Here is a 9,093-nt window from a genome sequence, read left to right on the forward strand (position 1 = left end):
CAGATGTGGGGGCATTTGTGGAGCCAAAAATATTCACAGGGCGACACGTGGATTTTTGGACAAAAATGACAAAAATACCCTTGCAGTACAACGAGGTTCCTACGCGCAAGCAGCGGGCAACCCTCTTTCAACCAAGACAGAAGTGCCCAAAATAGGTAACAATTCAAAGTCCATCTCATCAAATCCTTTCTACAAGGTAATTCCCAAACACATTCCTTTTAAATTATGTTAATTGGCTAATTAATGGGTTTATTGCCTAATTAACCCATTAATTGTCAATTAAACCATCCATTATATCCAAATAACTACAAAATACATCCAATTCAACCCTAAAACACCACATGGCCGGCTATCCCCATTTCAAAACCTAATCCATCACTTTTTTCTACCTTTTTCACCATTTCTTCCTTTTTATTACCCAATAAATTCAAAAACCACCAAAACATTCATCTTATGTTTAATAGCCAAATAAATTGGCTAATTAAACCTAAAAACCCTAGCCACCTCCTATCCCTATAAATATACTCCCATTCTCACCAAAAAGCTAATTCCAACACTTTGGCAAAAATCCCAAAATTCTCTAAACACTCTTTCTCTCTAAATTCTAACTTTGGCATCGGAGGTTCTTCGGCCAAAGCTCCCCCCATTCATCGTGGGCGCGTGAGGCTTTTGGCCTTAACCTAAGGTGCTAGTTGTTTTGTAGGTGCAAAATCGTCTAAGATCGAAGAGGAGAAAATTTGCATCCACAACCGATCTAGTCCTGACAATGATTTTCCTAAAGGTTATCCTCAATTAGGGAGATACGCCGATATTGAACCCAGGTAGTTTAGTATATCTTATATGAGGTTTATTTTCCAGAGTGATAAATCTATTCTTTATTCCCCAACTGCATTTGTGGAAGAAAGAAGTTGTTCTTTGATGGATAATGAAGACCTATCTGATGATCATTCTGAATTTTTTGTCTACATTTGTACTACAAAGCTTCCTGTTAGAATTGGTGATGACCTTTGGATAGAACCATACTACCCTAATAGGTTTGCTCGTCAATTTGGCTTCGATCAAGGGGCCCCTACAGACAAACAAGAATTCGGTGTTTCTAGTATACAATATTGCGGCATTGAGGATATGTTTAAAGTGCAGGCATATGGTGGATGACTTCTTGTGCAACAAGACTTAACTCCATTCACGTGACAATCAGCGTACGTTTCGGCTCTAACATGACGACATACCAGCTGGAATAATAACAAGGGTGAATTGTCTTCTCGTAACTGTCGCATCTAGTAAAGTACAATGACTATTGAATGTGTAAATTTTGAAAAAAACAAATAGTTTAAACATTTTGAAAAATAAAACACTTACATCTTTGGCAAACCAATGCGAAAATAATTGTCTTTGGATTTCATCCCAAGGTGAAGGCTATTGGGTCTTCATCAATGCTTCATGTTGTTTAATGAATGGGTCAACTTCATCGTAGTTGTTTAATATGGACTAGTGAGCCCCTCAAGTTGGCTTCTTTGAAGGGCTCAGGAAAAAGGTCCTTCGTTGAATGGGCGTCCAGGTTGCGCAAAGATAGATAACTTTTTAACTCGCTCACCCCCAGTAAAAATTGTGCAGGTGCTTGTTCTAGGATGTTTCAACATTCCAAAGGAACCTCGTATAAATATGAGTGCCTTCACTATGGATCTTTCGGCTTGTGCCTTGTTGCGGATGAACTGCTCGTAATCGCCCAATAGTCTGATAAATTGTAAAATATTACGAAATTTTTTAATTTCCAGCGCTTGATTAAGAATATTAACAAATTAACATACTAACAATATTACTGCTCAATTGGATACATCCAACAATTATGATGAGCCCAACAAGCTTTGCCTTATATGGTAAATGTATCATTACATGAACCATACTCGTGAAAAATACCGGTGGACGTTTGCTCTAGCCAATAGAGGATGTACACAATATCTTTTTTCATATCATCTACGTTGGACTTTTGCAAAGTTTTACAACAGTTTCTAGATGAACTGAGATATATTTGTTAAGTACTAGGTTTAATGTTTGGCTTCCCTTGTCAAAAAAACTGTAAATGTTACCACACATGCTCATAATTTAGAGTTAAGGGTTCAATGTTGATCTGGGATTTCTGCTGGAATTAAATCACCAAAGCACCAGCCAACTTCAATACAAAAGGTTTGAATCATACATTTGCATATGCATGTCAAGCTTATTTTTCTAGAATCCTTTTGTAGTGTAGTTGTCTAGTTAGAATTTTCGTCTATTTTCTAGTTGTCTAGGCATGCAAAATAAGACAACCCACATGGGCCATCTAACACATTTTGTTGTACGTGGATCTTTCACCCTTGATCTGGGAAGGTCTCTTTAGCTCGTGACATGTGTCTCATTGTTCCCTTGTCTTAAACATTCATCTCCTCCATTATAAGGGTTTTCAAAGTTTCATTTGTTCCTTGGTTAGGTTTTTCAGATTTTCAGAAAAAGAGTGCATTTAGCCTAAAGCTACCTCTTAAGCTTCTAAGCCGAAACCCTAGCCACAAAACCATCTCATGCACAAACATCCAATCACTACATATTAGGGTTGCATTGGTTTAATGGTTTTGCATTGAGTTTTTGGTCTAAACCTAAGTGTTTCATATTCTTCATAACCCAAGCTCTCGGATTCATGTTAGGTTCTTCTTCAACTGTTGACTGAAGAATCTGATTGGTCAGTTGAATCCAAATCTGTTGTGCATATCATAACATCATATCACATCATTGATTGTGTTGATCTCGGTGCCACAAGGTGATGAGCTTAGGAGGAGCTACCACTTCGTGAAGATCAAAGGAGTCTGTTTCGTGTAACGTAAGGTTGTACAAAGGTAAAACTGCTCCTTAGATAGGGTTCTAAGAATTGAGCTTTGTGTGGATCTTTGTATGAACCTTTTGTTACACTAGTGGACTAGACTCAGTTGAGAGTCCCCGAGTTTTTAACCCAGATGTGGGTTTTTCTGGCCAAAAACTTCCTTGTGCTCAATACTTTACAAAGCCTTATTTATAACCTTGTTGGAACTAAACATTGTAAGGTTTGCTAGTATTGACACTTTATTAATCAAGTTAACTTAACTCAAGTACTAAGACTAAAACTTAACTAAAGTTCACATTGTTAAGTTGTAACCTTTTAAGTTTGTGTGATTTATATGCTTGTGGGATTCTAACAATTTGTATTCAGTTGACTAGTATGTTGGCTAGTCAGTACAATTGCTTTTAAGTTTTTATTGTAGGGTATTTCACCTGGTACCAATTTCAATATCATCGTCTTAACAACCTTAGAGTCCAAGTATGGCCAAATACTAATCAGAATGAGTCGTTGCAGTAAGACATGACAATCATGACTCTTCAAACCCAACAGTGTCCTAGTATCCATTTTAACATGTCTTGCTATATTGCTAGCATACCTAGTCTGGAAATTTTGCACCTTGCAACCACTTCAAGAACTCATTCTTACCACCCAGCTTGAAAGTAAAATTAGCATTCCATTTCTTGTATTTATCAATGACAAATTTAAGCAACATGTTGGATCTTATCCTCATTGCTTGCATGACAGTACGAGTCTTCATGGTGTCCTTCAGTTTCTCTCGTTAGGCAAAGTCTTTCCCACCACATTGTCGCATACATTCTTCTCAATATGCATGGGATCAACAGTGTGTTTGATTTTCAATTTCGGCCAGTATTGCACGTCTATGAATATACTATTTTCATCCAATTAAGTTATTTCACTAGTCTCAAGCCTTCCTCAAATTGAAGCGTATTAAACTTGGCCAAAATTTTATCTCCAGATAATTCTCTTAACACTAGTTTGATACTTTGATGTCCCATCAAATCTTTCAGGTCTGTCACTCCACTCGTGACCCTAGGGGAGCCATCTTCAGTAACTCAAGTAGCATGCAGTTTTAGCTTGCCAAAAAGACAATGAGTCTTTGCCATATGCTGAGTATGCTATATACCCTTTGGTGCTTCAGCCTGAAAACATACCATAAGCTGGGAAATCATCAATTGTCCACCTAAATACGGCTCTTAGAGTGAACATTTCACCCTGTAGACATGTCGTACGTTCATACACTATTGTCCATAATCTATTAACTCATTAATCAATCATCGTAAAAAAACATCAATGGAATCGCCAGGTGATTTAGGTTTGAGTATAAAAAGACTCATGATCATAAATTCTTTCTTCATGCACCTTCAGGGGGTATGTTATAAGGAAGAACAACCACCGGCCGAGTGTTGTGCGCACTGGAAAAATTCCCAAATGGATTGAAGCAGTCAAAAACAAGACCTAATCTGATATTTCTTGGCTCTGTGACAAAATCGAGGTAATCAAATTCCTTCCACACTTTGCCGTCAGTCGAATGCCATAACACATCATCATCAACCTGTTCTTCCCTATGCCACCTCATATCATGTACAACATTGGTCGAAATGTACAATCTCTGTAATCTTGGTGTAAGGGGAAAATAATGCAACACCTTACTCGGAATCTTGTTTTTCAATATCTCAGCTTATTGCACTTGGGACATTTATCTAACTTTTCGAATTCACAGTAAAACGGTACACAATTGTTCATGTATGCTCGGATCTTGTCATATCGCAACTCGAGATCTTTCAAGATCTTTTCGACCTATAATGATTTGCAAGTAATGCATTTGGAAGCATACATTTAAAAATTCCTATCTTCGTATCGTAGTTCTGATTGGTCATATTACACTCTACTTTCATGTGCATCAACTCTATAATGGCTATTAGAACAAAAAAAATCTTCGCAACCAGGGTACACTTCTCGCTCAGCTTTTTTCAACAATTTATCTACTTCTTGGGGTCTGTGGATGACTCTTTATCCCTATTGAGCAAAACATTAGGGAAATCATCATTCAATATGTCCATCATATGGTCATCATCAACACGGTCAGATACAGAGGGTTGAAGACAAATTGTCCCATTGCCGGAAGACATTGATGCTATAATGGGTGATTTTCCATGATAAGTCCAACTAGAGTAAGTGTGTACCATCCTATTCGAATACAAGTGATATCAGACTTTGTCCAGTGTCATCTGAACACAATATATTACATTTCACGTAAGGACACCTAATATGATTATGCAAATTGAATATAATTGTCGATCCCATCCAAATATTGGTCACAACTTCTACCTTGCAACTTGATCCACTCCTTTTCCATTGCGCTTGTATTTAGAGAATTTAGTCATCATGATTATTTAAAATACGCTTCATTGCCCCCTTATGCCTCCGGTAATGATCCTATCCCATTTGAAAGCGCACTTTCTGTGTTGTGGTTACAAATTACGTGACTATTTCCGATGTAAAAGAATCCGGCAGCATCTCCCCATGATTCCTTAAGTGCATGACGTAGATTTACAAAAAAAATCTAGTATGCACTCGAAGAACATTAGGGGGTACACAACGGAATTTTCCAAGAAAGAAACTTAGCCAAGTTCATTGCAAACCCTAAACACATACTAGTGCTCGAATTGGACAATTCAAGATTCAATTAGACCACGGAGCAGCATACTGCGTCTACACGTGCGTCTGACGGAACCTTAAACGAGTCTAAGGTTTCTTCGAATTTATTATACAAATATTATCAACATAATTAACTCCGTATAAATGGTTATGAAATTCTAACAGTGCTGCACAAATTAAATTCTCCTAATCTACATATTTTCAATAACACAAACTCAAAATTTCACATCACACACAGTTTCAACATATATACATATCACAATTAAATAAATTCAAACATAATACTTATAATTAAGAGACAAAAAATACCTTTCCTTTAATTTCCAATCCAATCACAAACCTACATAAATCAAAATTAACTAATCACACATTGAAGACAAAATTAATCAACAAATAAAAATGAACTAACCTTCAATTAAGTGAGAGAGGAAGAGATGAAGGAGGGCGCGGGGGGGGGGGGGAGAAATGAAGAAATGGGGAGAAAGAAGAAGGCACATACCTAATTCATGAGTAAGGGTTTGCCAGACGAACTACTTCGCCAAGCAACCATTAAAATGTCATCGATCAAGGGCTTCACTGCTGGTTTTTAACACATCGTCGTGGTCCTTTGCCAAACGACCCGCAATAGTAAGCGACAAAAAAGTTTGGTGGGCAAAGGGACCCACCCAACGAACTAGGTATTCGCTCTGCAAATCTTAAGGTATTGCGCACCATTTTTTTCCTCTTAGCGCCAAAATTTTTCCTGATGGATAAGATCTTGCCCTACGAATACTTTCTGTCTTGTAAAGGTTTTCTCTAAACTCTAAACGTTGACCATATTTTCCCTACAAGTTGAATATTTCGTCGGGTAAATGGTTTTTTAACGGATGAAAATTGTTCCGTCGGGCAAGCTTTTGTAGGATAAGTCCTATTTTCAGTGTCCCTCACATGTGTGTTGGAATCACCATTCTTCTAAAAATGTTATCATCAATGTGATCATATGAGATATTACATATAGTAACTCGTAGTTTAGTGAAATAAGACAAGCATTTGAATTTTCATTCGGTTGAATATTTACACTTCTATCTCTCTGTTTATGTTTTGTCTTTCAATTGAATATATAAAAGAGAATCAATGAACATAAATAACATGTAAAGAGAGTAGAAAGGTTGTGCATATAATTTCCAAAAAATAAACTTGACAAAATAAAATTAAATAATCTTATTTATTAATTTGTTTGGGGCAATACAGTAAATTGGTCGTGAGGTAAGGTAAACAAACGGTGGTGATGCATTTGCGTGACGATAAAGCAATTAAAACTAAACCCCAAGCTTGATGATCATTTACCGAGGCAAATTTAGGTTAGTTGGCTGTAAATTTATAATTTATAATTAATAATAAAATAAAAGTGATCACTAACCCTAATTTTCAGAATTGTTTCCACATTAGGGTAGGAAACCACATGAGGCAAAAAAAGAAAGTTTATATATACATACGTAGCCCATTAGCTAGAGGTATCGACCAACCCCGCAGCCTTTTGCAAACCACTACAGTATTATTCTCTAGTTTCCAGATTTCTAAGCCCTACCTATCACTGCTTTCCTTTTCCCAACCAGATGGAGTATGAACTGCCATGTGAGGGAAAGCTTTTTCACGACCTTGATGCTCTCTTCGCTGACGACCTTGATGCTCTCTTCGCTGAAACCACAGCTTTCGATCCCGTCACCTTCTTGGAAGACATGGGTATTGATGTGCACGCCATGGCAACTATGGAGAAGAAGAAGCCTGTAAATCCGCCACTGCCGAAACGATGCTTTGGTAATGGGAAAGAGTTGAAGACACTACTCTGGGTGCTAGACGACCTTCGTGCTCTCTTCACTGACGATCTTGATGCTCTCTTCGCTGAAACTACAGCTTTCGATCCCGTCACCTTCTTGGAAGACGTCGGTATTGATGTGCACACCTTGACAACTATGGAGAAGAAGCCTGTAAATCTGCCGCTGCTGAAACGATGCTTTGGTAATGGGAAAGAGTTGAAGACGCTACACCGGGTGCTAAGTCCGCCTTCCTGTTATCTAGAAAACCTTAAGAAGAAGGACGATTCTGAACGTGATCATCGGCAAGATTGGAATGACGAAGAGAGGATGGCAAGGAGTAAGAGAAAGCTTCACCAGGGTTACCAAGATTACCAGAACCAGAGAAGGAAGATTCAGGTGCTTGACATCAAGGATTTGCCTAAGCCGGCTAAACCGCAAAGAGGGAACGTCTTCAAGAACAAGCAGTTGAAATCAAGAAAGTGTCTCGCCTTCTGATTTCTTGGAGAGCTAATATATACAGATATATAGCATTATTCCTCAAACGATGCTGATACGTACTAGATGGGAGGCAAACAAGTTGCTCGTCGACTTCAACGCTTGGTTTTGTCTTTGGACCAAGAAGTAACATGGTTCGAGGAACCCATGAGGTTATTGTAGATCTCTTAATCGAGCATAGTTCTAATTTGTATTATTTGGTATGGGACACTCTTTTTCCCTTCGACTGGGTTGAAATTCCCGACAAGGTTTTTATCGAGGCCTAAAATAAATGTACCATATCCTCTTATATACTTGTATATTCATTCACTCAATTAATGAATATCGTCTCTTTTCTGAAAAATATATATATAGCATTTTGTATACTATTATTCAGTGGATATCCTTATTCAATTCAGTGATCAAGAGTTAATTAACAGAAGTCCCACATTGGAACACCTACCAACGTACAAATAATATGATTCACACATTTATCTTTATCCTATAAATTAATTTGTCACTTGTCCCTAGATACTCTAGAGCGAAAGGGATCTATGACTACAAAGTCTTCTTCGTCTGACAGCTAATTATTAAGATTTGGAGGCAAGTACAATGTATAGATAACCAAGATAACCAACTTGTTTTGATTGTCACTTTTACCAAAAACACGAAAACCCATTCTTGTTTTCTCTTTTTCGTGTGCAGTTGATGGGCCTGGTCCTGGAGCAAGTGTTTGAAAATTTAAGTTTAGTTTCTCGATGTTGTTCTTCTTTTCGATTTCTAACCAATCTCAGTAACTTTTTTACCAAAACTCCTCCTAGGATATGTTGTTCACTTCGATCAATTTCTTTCAGCATTTTATTCGCTCTAAATAACAACTAGAATACAACATCAACAACAATATACACGTAGAAATGCACAGCGGAGGACATGAGAAAAATATGTAAAGCTTGGAAAGGAAGCTTTTTAAGAGCATTCATTAAACGTACAGGATAATCAAAAGGAAAAATAGATAAAGAGAGATGCATGTTGAAATGCGTCCAACAATTAAAAGGTCGTACCCAGTGCACAAGGCTCCCGCTTTACGCAGGGTCTGGGAGAGGTGAATGTCAGCTAGTCTTACCCCCATTTATGGAGAGGCTGCTCACAAGTCTCGAACCCGAGACCTACCGCTCATGGACGAAGGCACTTGCCATCACACCAAGTGCAAATGCCTGTTGTGCTCTTTAGGGTTTACGACCGATACACAAACCCACTTTAGATTCACAACCATATAATTTTTTTGTGGTCTTGTTG

The 9,093-nt window shown here is 37.8% G+C and overlaps 1 long non-coding RNA gene across 1 annotated transcript; it reads right to left on the reverse strand.

Annotated features, from left to right (window-relative positions):
• Positions 1-1,291: 1,291 nt before the first annotated feature.
• LOC139197552 (uncharacterized) lies at positions 1,292-5,870 on the reverse strand. The gene is made up of 2 exons (XR_011583032.1): positions 5,837-5,870; positions 1,292-1,734 (listed from the first exon to the last, which is right to left on the reverse strand). It is a non-coding gene; the product is annotated as an uncharacterized lncRNA (long non-coding RNA).
• Positions 5,871-9,093: the final 3,223 nt, after the last annotated feature.

The sequence above is a fragment of the Malus domestica genome, chromosome 07, assembly GCF_042453785.1.
Source record: "Malus domestica chromosome 07, GDT2T_hap1".
NCBI lineage: Eukaryota > Viridiplantae > Streptophyta > Magnoliopsida > Rosales > Rosaceae > Malus > Malus domestica.